Raw genomic sequence first — 14,838 nt, forward strand, 5'->3', positions numbered from 1 at the left:
TGTTCTACCCCATACTCAGACGGGCAGCTGGAGACTTGGGAGCTGTGAGGAAGCAAGTGCAATTGGGGTGACACCTCTGAGGACTGGAGTATTTGTGATGTTGAAGTTGAGGTGGAGGAGAGCCCACTCAAAGGAGCAATTGATATCCGTTGAAGCACCTGCTGTTTTTGTGCCTCATTTGGAATTTGTAGCGATTGGCGTGGCCGTAAGAAAGGGATCTTATCACATTGTCCGCTAAAAGAAGTAGACATTTTAGTTTGGCTGGAAGATGGTCTTTCTTCTGCAGATGTTACTGTTGCTTTAACACCTACCCCACGGACTCAACCTTTTTTTCCCTTCCCAACACGCCTATTCCCCTTTCCACCAGCAGCAGGCCTTTTTCTACTCATTTTGGTGGTTAACTAATTCACAACTCTGGAGTTGTTTGCACAGAAAACAATGGATAGGAACCGAGCAGAGCTGAGTGGCCAAACTGTGGTATTAGCCCAAAAGTATTGGCTGGGTTAGATGCAGATAAAAATTATATTGAATTTGCAACCTGGTGGAGGTTAGTATAGATGGACTAATAGAACAAGTCCCACACATTGCTAGAAGCCGAAATATTTTTTCAGAGCTCGATGCAGAAAAAAATTATATTGAATTTGCAACCTGATGGAGGTTAGTATAGATGGACTAATAGAACAAGTCCCACACACTGCTAGAAGCCGAAATCTTTTTTCAGAGCTCGATGTAGAAAAAAATTATATTGAATTTGCAACCTGATGGAGGTTAGTATAGATGGACTAATAGAACAAGTCCCACACACTGCTAGAAGCCGAAATCTTTTTTCAGAGCTCGATGCAGAAAAAAATTATATTGAATTTGCAACCTGATGGAGGTTAGTATAGATGGACTAATAGAACAAGTCCCACACACTGCTACAAGCTGAAATATTTTTTCAGAGCAAGATGCAGAAAAAAATTATATTGAATTTACAACCTGATGGAGGTTAGTATTGATGGACTAATAGAATGATGCTATGCCCAAAAGGTTTTACTTCACTAGGTGCAGTAAAAAAAATTGTATTCTATACACAGGTGGTGTAGCTTGCAACACAGGCTACTCCACTGACTAACACACTCTGCAATAGGCCAAAAATTATTTGCTTTGCTAGATTTAGCCAAATGCTGTGAAAAAAACGTGCACAGCACTGGCACAGACCTGCCTGGCAAAAAGTGATAGGAACTGATGTAACCTAGCCCTGAAAAGGACTGCAATTAGAATTAGTCTTTACTCCCAACCTATCTATTTAATAGCACAGACCTGCCTGATAAAAGTCGTAGGAAATGATGTAACCTAGTCCTTAAAAGGACTGCAATCACAACTCTTCCCTACTCCCAAGCTACCTGTAGATTTGTGCGAAAATTGGCTTGAAATTAACAAAGTATAGCGCACACAGCAACAGCGTTGCCGTCTAACACGCAGCTGCAGCAGTGAGAAAATGGTGGCGACGGGGAAAATGGCTGGGTCTTATAGGGCAAGGACATGTGACATACACTGCCAATGACACATGCCCTTGCTTGTGTGAAAAAAAGCATTTCGCTCGGTGTGTGCACTGCTGATAGGCTGACAGACTGCATCGCCCCACTGTAAATGCAGGGAGGAGAAAAAAAAATGGAGATCTTCATTATTTCTGCAGAGATCCATCCCCTGCCCCTCCCCCCGCCCCGCTGTACATTCAAACTGCGTATTAACATTAATTTTCAGCATTACTGAGAAAAAATCCAGTTATGATTTTGGTGCACGAACAGTTATCGAACATAACCTCGAACAGCCGAATTTTTTTCAAATCGTTCGTGTTCGAACACCGCCCAAAACAGCTCGAATTTGAGATTGGCGAACAGTTCGAGTCGAACACCGCTCATCTCTAGTGTACACCAGACTCTTTTAACCCCTTAATAACATCTGACGTACTAATACGCGTCTGTGCCCTGGGACTTAAGAGCCAGACCCGTATTAGTACGTCATCGCGATCGCGCCCGCACACAGGCTGTGCGGGCGCGATCGCCGCCGGGTGTCAGCTGATTGTCACAGCTGACACCCGGTACTATGTGCAGGGAGCGGTCACGCACCGCTCCCAGCACATTAACCCCCGCGATGCTGCGATCGAAGTCGATCGAAGTCGATCGCGGCATTGCGGGGGCAAGGGGAGGTGATCGGCGATACTCACCTCCTCTTCCGGCTTCCAGCGCAGTCTGCAAAGGCTTCCCGGGTGTTGCCATGACGACCCGATGTCGTCATGACAACATCCGGGTCACCAGAGAGCAGGAAGATTGCTTGGACATGCGCAGTGCATCTCCAAGCAATCTTCACACTGTGCACTTCTGACAGCCTTCATGGCATAGGGATGGTGCTCCATTCCTGTGCCATGCAGGCGATCAGAAAAAAAAAAGTGAAAGTCCCAGAGTGGGACAAAGTAATAAAGTGTATAAACTGTGTGAAAGTGGGAAAAAAAAAAAAAAAAAAAATGTGCAAAAATATTATAAAAAAATAAAAAAAATAATACACCAAAAATAAAAATATAATGTACCCATCAATAAATATTATTATAAAAAAAATAAAAAAAAAACAATAAAAGTACACATATTTGGTATCGCCGCGTCCGGAACAACCTGACCTATAAAACTGTCCCACTAGTTAACCCCTTCAGTGAACACGGTAAAAAAAAAAAAAAAAAAAAAACCAATCAAAAAACAGTGCTTTATCACCATACCGCCAAACAAAAAGTGGAATAACACGCGATCAAAAAGACGCATATAAATAAAAATGATACCGCTGAAAACGTCATCTCGTCCCGCAAAAAACAAGCCACCATATAGCTCCATCAGCCGAAAAATAAAAAAGTTATAGCTCTCAGAATAAAGCGATACTAAAAAATATTTTTTTCTATAAAATAGCTTTTATTGTGTATAAGCGCCAAAACATAGAAAAATGATACAAATGTGGTACCGCTGTAAACGTACTGACCCGAAGAGTAAAGCTGCCTCATCAATTTTACCACACGCGGAACAGAATAAAAAAAAAAAAAAAAAACAATTCCTGAATTGTTGGTTTTTGTTTATTCTGCCTCCCAAAAATCGGAATAGAAAGCGATCAAAAAATGTCACGTGCCTGAAAATGGCACCAATAACAACGTCAAGTCATCCCGCAAAAAACAAGCCATCACATGACTGTCTGCCAAAATCTGGAAAAATTATAGCTCTCAAAATATGGCGATGCAAAAACTAGATTTTACAAAAAATGCGTCTTTTAGTGTGTGACAGCTGTCAGTCATAAAAACCCCATATGATTCTGGCATTGCTGTAATCACACCGACCCGAAGAATAAAGTCGTCTAATCACTTATACCGCACAAGGAACGGCGTCAAAAATAAACTCTTGAGTTAGGATTGGGCTAGGGTTAGGGCTGGGTTTGGGGCTAGGGTTGTGCTGGGGCTAGGGTTGTGCTGGGGCTAGGGTTGTGCTGGGGCTAGGGTTGTGCTGGGGCTAGGGTTGTGCTGGGGCTAGGGCTGGGGTTGGGATTTTTTTCAAAAGTAAGAAAAAAAGATGACGATATGGCGACTAGTGTTGAGAGCAAGTGCTCGCTACTTGAGTTTGCATCGGGTGCTCTGGTATGCATTTAGTATCGTGGGTATTTGAGTGACATGCTCGAGTCTCTGCCCCATATGCTTCGCGGCCAAAAAACTTTACGGGGATTGCCTGCCATGCACGAGCGATCCCCGCATGTTTTTTTTTGGGTGTCTAATAACCGTGAAACATGCGGAGCAGGGACTCGAGCATGTCACTCGAGCACACGCTGTACATGGTGCATACCTGAGTACCCGATGCAAACTCAAGTAGCGAGCACTTGCGCTCAAGAATAATGAAAACTTATTCAATATGATGACCTAATGTAAACAAATAATGTGCCGTACCTCTGGGTTCAAAATGTTCACTATACACCTTAATAAAATCTTTGAGGGGTATAGTTTCCAAAATGGGGACACTTGTGGGGGAGCTCCACTGTTTAGGCACATCACGGGCTCTCCAAACGCGACATGGTGTCCGCTAACAAATTGAATGGAAAATCGGCTCAAATTGTTAGCGGACGCCATGTTGCGTTTGGAGAGCCCCTGTGTGTCCAAACATTGGAGCTCCCCCACAAGTGACCCCATTTTGGAAACTAGACCCCCCAAGGCACCTATCTAGATGCATAGTGAGCACTTAGAACCCCCAGGTGCTTCACAAATTGATTCGTAAAAATGAAAAAGTGAAAATAAAACACTTTTTCATTTTTATGAATCAATTTGTGAAGCACCTGGGGTTCCAAGTGCTCACTATGAATCTAGATAGGTGCCTTGGGGGGTCTAGTTTCCAAAATGGGGTCACTTGTGGGGGAGCTCCAATGTTTGGGCACACAGGGACTCTCTAAATGCAACATGGTATCCGCTAACAAATTGAATGGAAAATCGGCTCAAATTGTTAGCGGACACCACATTGCGTTTGGAGAGCCCCTCTGTGCCCAAACTTTGGAGCTCCCCCACAAGTGACCCCATTTTGGAAACTAGACCCCCCAAGGCACCTTTCTAGATGCATAGTGAGCACTTGGAACCCCCAGGTGCTTCACAAATTGATTCGTAAAAATGAAAAAGTGAAAAAAAAAACACTTTTTCATTTTTATGAATCAATTTGTGAAGAACCTGGGGTTCCAAGTGCTCACTATGAATCTAGATAGGTGCCTTGGGGGGTCTAGTTTCCAAAATGGGGTCACTTGTGGGGGAGCTCCAATGTTTGGGCACACAGGGACTCTCCAAATGCAACATGATATCCGCTAACAAATTGTCGGCTCAAATTGTTAGCGGATATCATGTTGCATTTGGAGAGTCCCTGTGTGCCCAAACATTGGAGCTCCTCCACAAGTGACCCCATTTTGGAAACTAGACCCCCCAAGGCACCTATCTAGATGCATAGTGAGCACTTGGAACCCCTAGGTGCTTCACAAATTAATTCGTAAAAATGAAAAAGTGTTTTTTTTTCACTTTTTCATTATTACGAATCAATTTGTGAAGCACCTGGGGGTTCCAAGTGCTCACTATGCATCTAGAAAGGTGCCTTGGGGGGTCTAGTTTCCAAAATGGGGTCACTTGTGGGGGAGCTCCAAAGTTTGGGCACAGAGGGGCTCTCCAAACGCAATGTGGCGTCCGCTAACAATTTGAGCCGATTTTCCATTCAATTTGTTAGCGGATACCATGTTGCATTTAGAGAGTCCCTGTGTGCCCAAACACTGGAGCTCCCCCACAAGTGACCCCATTTTGGAAACTAGACCCCCCAAGGCACCTATCTAGATGCATAGTGAGCACTTGGAACCCCTAGGTGCTTCACAAATTGATTCGTAAAAATGAAAAAGTGTTTTTTTTTTCACTTTTTCATTATTACGAATCAATTTGTGAAGCACCTGGGGGTTCCAAGTGCTCACTATGCATCTAGAAAGGTGCCTTGGGGGGTCTAGTTTCCAAAATGGGGTCACTTGTGGGGGAGCTCCAAAGTTTGGGCACAGAGAAGCTCTCCAAACGCAATGTGGTGTCCGCTAACAATTTGAGCCGATTTTCCATTCAATTTGTTAGCGGATACCATGTTGCATTTAGAGAGTCCCTGTGTGCCCAAACATTGGAGCTCTCCCACAAGTGACCCCATTTTGGAAACTAGACCCCCCAAGGCACCTATCTAGATGCATAGTGAGCAGTTGGAACCCCCAGGTGCTTCACAAATTGATTCATAAAAATGAAAAAGTGTTTTTTTTTTTCACTTTTTCATTGTTACGAATCAATTTGTGAAGCACCTGGGGGTTCCAAGTGCTCACTATGCATCTAGATAGGTGCCTTGGGGGGTCTAGTTTCCAAAATGGGGTCACTTGTGGGGGAGCTCCAATGTTTGGGCACACAGCAGCTCTCCAAACGCAACATGGTGTCGCTAACAATTTGAGCCAATTTTGCGTTAAATTTGTTAGCGGACACCATGTTGCATTTAGAGAGCCGCTGTGTGCCCAAATATTGGAGCTCCCCCACAAGTGACCCCATTTTGGAAACTAGACCCCCCAAGGCACCTATCTAGATGCATTGTGAGCACTTGGAACACTCAGGTGCTTCACAAATTGATTCATAAAAATGAAAAAGTGTTTTTTTTTTTCACTTTTTCATTGTTACGAATCAATTTGTGAAGCACCTGGGGGTTCCAAGTGCTCACTATGCATCCAGAAAGGTGCCTTGGGGGGTCTAGTTTCCAAAATGGGGTCACTTGTGGGGGAGCTCCAAAGTTTGGGCACACATGGGCTCTCCAAACACAACATGGCGTCCGCTAATTATTCAAGCAAATTTTACAATCAAAAAGTCAAATAGCGCTCCTTCCCTTCCGAGCCCTGCCGTGCGCCCAAACAGTATTTTTTCCCCAAATATTGGGTATCTGCGTGCCCAGGGGAAATTGCACAACAAATTTTGGGGTCCATTTTTTCTTGTTACCCCTGTGAAAATAAAAAAAATTGGGTCTAAATTAACATTTTTGTGAAAAAAGTTAAATGTTCATTTTTTTCTTCCACATTCAAAAAATTCCTGTGAAGCACCTGAAGGGTTAATAAAGTTCCTGAATGTGGTTTTGAGCACCTTGAGGGGTGCAGTTTTTAGAATGGTGTCACTTTTGGGTATTTTCTGTCATAAAGACCCCTCAAAGTGACTTCAAATGTGATGTGGTCCCTAAAAAAATGGTTTTGTAAATTTTGTTGGAAAAATGAGAAATCGCTGGTCAACTTTTAACCCTTATAGCTCCCTAACAAAAAAAAATTTTGGTTCCAAAATTGTGCTGATGTAAAGTAGACATGTGGGAAATGTTATTTATTAACTCTTTTGTGTGACATATCGCTCTGATTTCAGGGCTTAAAAATTCAAATTTTGAAAATTGCAAAATTTTCAAAATTTTCGCCAAATTTTCGTTTTTTTCACAAATAAACGCAAGTGATATCGAAGAAATTTTTCCACAATCATGAAGTACAATATGTCACGAAAAAACAATCTCAGAATCAGGGGGATCCGTTGAAGCGTTCGAGAGTAATTACCTCATAAAGTGACAGTGGTCAGAATTGTAAAAATTGGCCTGGTCATTAACGTGCAAACCACCCGCGGGGCTTAAGGGGTTAAACAGATATTACAGTTTTTTTTTCACTGCAAAAAATGCCAAAAACAGGATAATACAGAGATTTGACCCGTGGAATTGCAAAACTACAGTTATAGTTATGTGGCATACACCATATTCTTTTAAGCTGATATATTGGTATCTGACCAGTCAGGGAGACACTATTACTGTTTTTTTATGGCAAAAAAATGCCAAAAATAGGATAATACAGAGATTTGACCTGTGTAACTGCAAAACCAGAGTTCTATTTTTCTGGCCTACACCAGTCTCTTTTAAACAGATATATTGGTGTCTGACCAGTCAGGGAGACACTATTACAGTTTTTTTTTACGGCAAAAAATTCCAAAAACAGGATAATACAGAGATTTGACCCGTGGAACTGCAAAACCACAGTTATAGTTTTCTGGTCTACACCAGACTCTTTTAAACAGATATATTGGTGTCTGACCAGTCAGGGAGACACTATTGCAGTTTTTTTTTCACGGCAAAAAATGCCAAAAACAGGATAATACTGAGATTTGACCCGTGGAACTGCAAAACCACAGTTATAGTTATGTGGCATACACCAGACTCTTTTAAACAGATATACTGGTGTCTGACCAGTCAGGGAGACACTATTACAGTTTTTTTTTATGGCAAAAAATGCCAAAAACAGGATAATACAGAGATTTGACCCGTGGAACTGCAAAACCTCAGTTATAGTTATGTGGCATACACCAGACTCTTTTAAACAGATATATTGGTGTCTGACCAGTCAGGGAGACACTATTACTGTTTTTTTTATGGCCAAAATGCCAAAAACAGGATAATACAGAGATTTGACCCGTGGAACTGCAAAACCACAGTTATAGTTATGTGGCGTACGCAGACTCTTTTAAATAGATATATTGGTGTCTGACCAGTCAGGGAGACACTATTACAGTTTTTTTTACGGCAAAAAATGCCAAAGACAGGATAATACAGAGATTTGACCCGTGGAACTGCAAAACCACAGTTCTATTTATCTGGCCTACACCAGACTCTTTCAAACAGATATATTGGTGTCTGACCAGTCAGGGAGACACTATTACAGTTTTTTTTTATGGCAAAAAATGCCAAAAACAGGATAATACAGAGATTTGACCCGTGGAACTGCAAAACCTCAGTTATAGTTATGTGGCGTACACCAGACTCTTTTAAACAGATATATTGGTGTCTGACCAGTCAGGGAGACACTATTACAGTTTTTTTTTATGGCAAAAATGCCAAAAACAGGGTAATACAGAGATTTGACCCGTGGAACTGCAAAACCACAGTTATAGTTATGTGGCGTACACCAGACTCTTTTAAACAGATATATTGGTGTCTGACCATTCAGGGAGACACTATTACAGTTTATTTTTTACGGCAAAAAATGGCAAAAACAGGATAATACAGAAATTTGACCCGTGGAACTGAAAAACCACAGTTCTATTTTTCTGGCCTACACCAGACTCTTTTAAACAGATATATTGGTGTCTAAACAGTCACAGACACACTCAATTTTTTTTTTTTGGGGGGGGGGGGAAATACCAAAAGGTTAATAAGACGTGTATTTGTACAGTCTAACTGAGGAAAAAAGAAGGATTTAGATTAAAAAAAAAAAAAATTTTCCTGGCCCCTGAGACCGGGTGATAAGTCTAGCAATTTGACCAACAGGAGCACACAGTACTGTAATGCAGGGTTTGGTGGTATACCCACTGCATCTCCTATACAGCCTGCCTGCCTGCCTGATATCTAGGATGGATATTAGTCCTGAGAAGGACTGTTTGTTTGATTTGGCAGCCTTTAGAGACCCTACACTACCTATTTCGCTCTATATATCTCTCCCTAACTCAGCAGCACTGACCCTACATTGGCTGATCCGGAGCGACTGTGTCCAAGATGGCGGCGCCCGTTTTTAAATACTCGAGGTGACGCTGTGCGGCCAGCCGATCACTGTAATGCCCACAAACAACATGGCTGCGGCATTACAGTGACTAGCTGGCAATCCCTGCATATTCATTGGCTCTTTAAAGAGCGCCAAACGTGCAGGGCGGAGACTCGAGCTCCTGCCCGAGTAACTTGGAAATGCTCGGTGCTCACCGAACATCCCGAGTAGTGAGATGCTCGGGCGAGTAACGTGCAGTGTCGAGCATCCTCGCTCAACACTACTGATGATTCCTGGGCATGCCCTATGCGAAGGGTTTTTGGAGTGCTGCGTAGCCACTGCATGATTGGGATCTCTGGTCTCATAGTTACGTCATGTCCTATTGTTAATTGCTCTGTATCAATTAATGCCCAGTAACATGCCAATAGCTGACATTCAAAGGGAGTATAACGCTGAGCTGCTTCAGGTAATTTTCTATTCCAAAACCCTAAGGGTACTTTGTTCCTTCCCTGTTTTTAGTTATACTTTAGTTTGTACTGCTTCTATTTGTTTGCCTCCTAATCCTTTGATTATTACTTTCCTTCCTTTTAAATTGTTTTGGATTACCATAGATCAGGCTGGCCTCCGCCCCCGTATCCAACAGGGCTTTCACACATTGCCTATTCTTATTTTGCCAATTAATGACCAAATTTACATGAGGGCGTCTATCCATGTGGAGGGCTAGGCCAAGAAGTCAATCACTTGTGTCTCCCTCTGACTGGGAAACCGCTCTGGAAGAAAAAGTCAACCACTGTCGCTGTGTTTTGACCTCCTGCAACAGAGATTTTACTTCAGCGGAAAGATCCTCAAACCCCAGCGCTGTGGGTTTCACTGGGGATGAAGAAGGAGTGAGCCCTCTCTCTCTCTGTCCGACTACGCCCACGCTGTGGGGATCCAGAATCTTCCACTGTCACCTTTTTATTTTGTGAACTTCCTGATTTCTTATGAAGCCCTCGCTTTTGGTATAATTTTCACATTTCATCAGTACCAATCCCATCAATTTCCTCTTTGGGAACCCCATCTTTCAACAAGGCAATAAACATTAAACATATCCTTGCGCGATATGTGGGAGCTATTGTTATTATTTTTAGATCTCTACCCTGCTCTCCGGAAACAAAATTGCCACTATTCCTGGGGCCCCAATCTCCCAAATCCCCCAAGTGCCGAATTGCCTCTAGGGTGTTGGAGATGGTCTTCCCAGTCCGGTTTACCATCAGGGTCATCATTATATGTTTATAAGCTGGGGGAGCAGCCCTGATTAAGCGATTTCTGACAGACACACTAACAAGGACTGCCATGTAGTCATCATAGGTCCCTGCAGAAATAGCATTTTTCATGACCTCTTCCTTCAACCTCTGGGAACAATCTTTTAATGTAATCCATGGCTTCTCATTAGGGCGCCAATCTGCTTCAGATGGATATTTATGCTGTAATGCCATAGCCACAACATCCAGCATACTGCAGGTCGAATGTTGCGACCGAATCCACAGTGTACTGAATTCTTCTTTCTCTACAGGTTCATGATCAGTTGCACAAACTTGGGACCATCTACTTCATCCACTTGTACTCCATGGGCCCCTATCTCCCACAGTCTTACCGCCCAAGTAATCAATGATTCATTGGCTTTTTGAGAAAAACGATCATGAGGCTAAGTGCCCACGATGCAGAAATGCTGCATATTTTTTCCGCTTCTCCCTGGCAGGAAAAACGCATGCGGATTTTACATGCATTTTTCCTGCCAGGTAGAAGTGTTTGTCAAGTGGTTTTGCATGCATTTCTGCTTGCGGGTTATCAAGCACTTTTCTAAGCGATTTTAGCATCACTTGGAAAAGTGCTTGACAACTTGGTCACACTATATAAATCCATGCAACCGGCATGGATTTATATAGTGTGACCAAGTTAATAGTTAAAAAAAAAGAATAAAAATGGTAAAAAATAAAGATTATACTTACATTCCGATGGCTCCCGGTATTTTCTCCGCTCCATCCAGTCTGTCGTATGGCTCGCGATGGTCTAAAAGGACCTGTGGTGACGTCATTTAGTCATTTGACAGGTCACGCAACCGCCGACGTCAGCGGTCGCATGACCTGTCACATGACTAAATGACGTCATGGCAGGTCCTTTCACACCACCACGACCCATACAACAGACCGGATGCATTGCTGAGGGGACCGGGGGACACGAGAAGGTAAGTATAATCTTTTTTTTTTACTTTAAATTCTTTTTTTAACAGGTTCTATGGTACCCGGGTCTGGATGAGAGTCTCCTCTACTCCAAACCCGGGTACCATCCACACATAGAAACGCATAATTTCCGCATGTTCAAATGTGTTCACGCGAATGTTATGCGTTTCAATGCAAGTCAATGGCTGCGTGTCCGCAAAGTTAATGGACATGCTGCATATTTTTCCGCAATGATAATCCGCAGCAGAATTTTCCGCAGCATGTGCATAGCACATGCGGTTTTTCATTGGGGACCATGGGGCACGTATTACCAAGCGTTTTTTAAGCATTTTCGCTGCGGAAATTCTGCGGCAAAACTGCTTGAAAAACGCATAGTGGGCATGCAGTCTGAAGATCATTAACTTCTTGCTGACTATAATCCTCCAACACATCTCTATGTTGTGCACCTGCAGGGGTATCTATGATCCGCCTGCGATGTATGGGATGTGCACTTACTGAGTCAGTGGGGGAATTAATCTCTCTTTCCTCATTAAAGCACTCATCCTTCTGATCAGAATCAGAATCAGTGGAATCCCACACATTGCCATCCCATTGATCGGGATCCCACTGAACCCCAGCTTTGGCTATGGCCAAAGCGACCTTTTTCTTATTCACTTTACCACTTCTCTTTGTATATTTGTACTGTGCTACTCGTATGGCTGCTTTTTCCGCGACATGTTGATATCCATCACATTTATCCATAACCAGCCTGTTCTGTCATTGTGCTACTGTCAGAGCACTCTGCATCTCACACACTTGCTGTTCTAATGCTTGCATTTTTTGCAACAGCTGAATATGCTCTTCATGCTGCTTCCTATAAGCATGTAACAAGATCTAACCTCTTCTGCTCACTGCATTCAGCTCCTTGTTACTTTCAACTTTCACGTTTTGCAAACATGTCACCACATCAGCTGGTTCAGCATCTTTCATACACTTATCCCATGATTCACTTAACCCTCCGTCACATACAATAGGCCTGACAGGCACATCTCTTTTACTTTCATTTCTCCTTCCTCACCAGATTGTGAGGAAATCCCCTCCCTCCAGGTAGTCTCCTGTCTCTAGCAGCTCTGTGAAACCTCATACCACAGTTGGATTGCAGAGCTTCAGGAGGACAGATATAACTGCGCTAATCTCTCAGGCTCATTGCATGTGAACACGTCACACTCAATAAGGTTGGTATTTTATGTTTTTATTCATCACAATTGTTTATTTAGCTTGTTTTATGAATGTATAGCACAAAGTGTGAGGATATTTCATAGAAATAAGGCAGATTAAAAAAGAAAGTGTGCTGCTCAGGCATATACAGTAGTTCCCTAACACATATTCCTTCTCTTGCTTCAGATTATCTGCTGAAATGGAGAGGAAAATGTACAATTTATCAAAAAACCTTGATGTTGAGGAAGTAACAAACATGCTGTTAGATGATGCAGACCCCACACTGAATGAGGATTTAGGAGAGGAAAGTGAGATTGATTCTCATGATGAGGTGGAAGTATGTGAAGTGTATTCTGAAACAGAGCAAGATGGTGACAGTGATGAGGATGAAGATGTAGAATCTTATTAAATGGGAAAAGATAAAAAAACCCAATGGAACAAGAAGCCACTCCAGAAAAAACGTAGGGAACCTCAAAACATTATTACTCACCTTCCTGCAGTTATAGGAACTGCAAGTAATGCAAAAACTGCAGTTGAATGCTGGAATAGTTTATTCACAGATGACATTCTGGACTCTATTGTCACATATACCAACCAATATATAGACATTATAAAGGACAAGTTCATCTGCAACAGAACCATCAAGGCCACAGATGAAATAGAACTGCGTGCTTTTTTTTGATTATTATACCTTGCAGGAGCTTATAGGACAAATAGACAAAGTTTGGAGGAACTTTGCAGTAAAGATGGGGATGGAGTTGAAAAATTTGGCCTTGTTATGTCCATAAACAGATTCAAGCTTCTAATTCGTTGCCTTCGGTTTGACGACAGAACTACCCGAACCGAACGTAAAACACATGACCGACTTGCTCCAATTCGTGATATATTCCAAAAATTTGTTGAAAACTGTAAAAAAAGCCATGGGGAGAATCTCACTATTGACGAAATGCTCCCTGGTTTTCGTGGTAGATGTGCCTTTCGTCAATATATTCCATCAAAGCCTAACAAATATGGAATAAAAATGTATGCCCTTGTTGATGCCAGTAAGACCTACACTTACAACCTGAAAGTTTATGCAGGAAAACAACCAGAAGGTCCTTACTGTGACAGCAACAAACCCAGTGATGTTGTAAAAAGACTGGCTGAGCCCTTATTTGGATCGGGTCGCAATATAACAGCTGACAATTGGTTTTCAAATTGTGATCTGATTGATTATCTGAAAATGCAGAAGCTTTCATATGTCGGAACTGTAAGAAAAAATAAAAAATAATTGCCTACACAGTTTGTAAGTGTGAAAGGGAGACAACAGTACAGCAGTATGTTTGCATTCCATAATGGAAAGGTTTTGGTTTCCTATGTACCACAAGCAAAAAAAATTGTACTTCTTCTATCAACACTTCATGATGATGATGCCATCGATCCTGGGACTGAGGCACAAAAAACCCTGGAGATAATTACATTTTATAATGCAACCAAAGGGGGTGTTGATACAGCTGATCAGATGTGCTCAACTTTCAACGTCAGCAGAAACACCAAACGCTGGCCAATGGTCATATTTTTTGCTATGTTGAATTTGGGTGGTATAAATTCACAAGTCATTTACCTTGAAAACAAGCTTGAACCACTCCGTAGACGATTCTATCTGAAAAAATTGGCCCATGAACTAGTGCTTGGAGAGCTACGCAGGAGAAGTATGAAAACAATCGGTATCCCCTCTCGCCTTCAAGTTCAGCTCAAAAGATTCCGCCCAGAAGATGATAGTGAAAATTCACCACCTGCACCACCTCCCAAAAGAAGGAGATGCACCACCTGCACCACGGAAAGCGGAATCAGAAGGCTTTCTAATTATGAATGTCACAAATGTCATAATGCAATCTGCCTGACACATGCAAAAATGATGTGTAATTCTTGTTCTTTGCTCTGCAAGTGTAATTTTTCTGGGGAAACTTAAGGATCTAATTCTGATTGAATATGTGTTTAATAGTACTTAAGGTACCTTAAAATTAAGTTTGTTTCCATAAATTTTCTTTGTAGAGTTTTTTGACAGAGTCGAACTGGGGACTATTTGGCGGGAGTTTTGAAATGTTTGTATTTCAGAGTTATTAGTTTAATGTTAAGTAAATGGGTTTTTTTTGCACCTGATTATGTGTAGTCTCTTTTATTACATCCCTATGAAGGTCACTGATCACTTTTAGAGCACTGAAATTGCAAACATTAGATATTATAGGTATTTTTCTAGCCTGCGCCTGACAGTCACATTGTATGTGAACTCGTTAGAACCGATATTGTATGTGACGGAGGGTTAATCCAACACATTGCGACCACTCACTGC

The 14,838-nt window shown here is 42.1% G+C and overlaps 1 long non-coding RNA gene across 1 annotated transcript in view; it reads left to right on the top strand.

The window, feature by feature from the left end:
• Positions 1-14,623, top strand: part of LOC141166943 (uncharacterized) — a 45,091-nt gene extending 30,468 nt beyond the window's left edge. Inside the window, exons 3-4 of the long non-coding RNA XR_012251362.1 lie at positions 12,370-12,523; positions 12,693-14,623. This is a non-coding gene — a long non-coding RNA (uncharacterized lncRNA). The remainder of the gene's footprint in view (positions 1-12,369; positions 12,524-12,692) is intronic.
• The last annotated feature ends 215 nt before the right edge of the window (positions 14,624-14,838 follow it).

This window comes from Phyllobates terribilis, unplaced genomic scaffold (assembly GCF_046119375.1).
Source record: "Phyllobates terribilis strain yellow unplaced genomic scaffold, ASM4611937v1 Scaffold_11__3_contigs__length_659146591, whole genome shotgun sequence".
Classification (NCBI taxonomy): Eukaryota; Metazoa; Chordata; class Amphibia; order Anura; family Dendrobatidae; genus Phyllobates; species Phyllobates terribilis.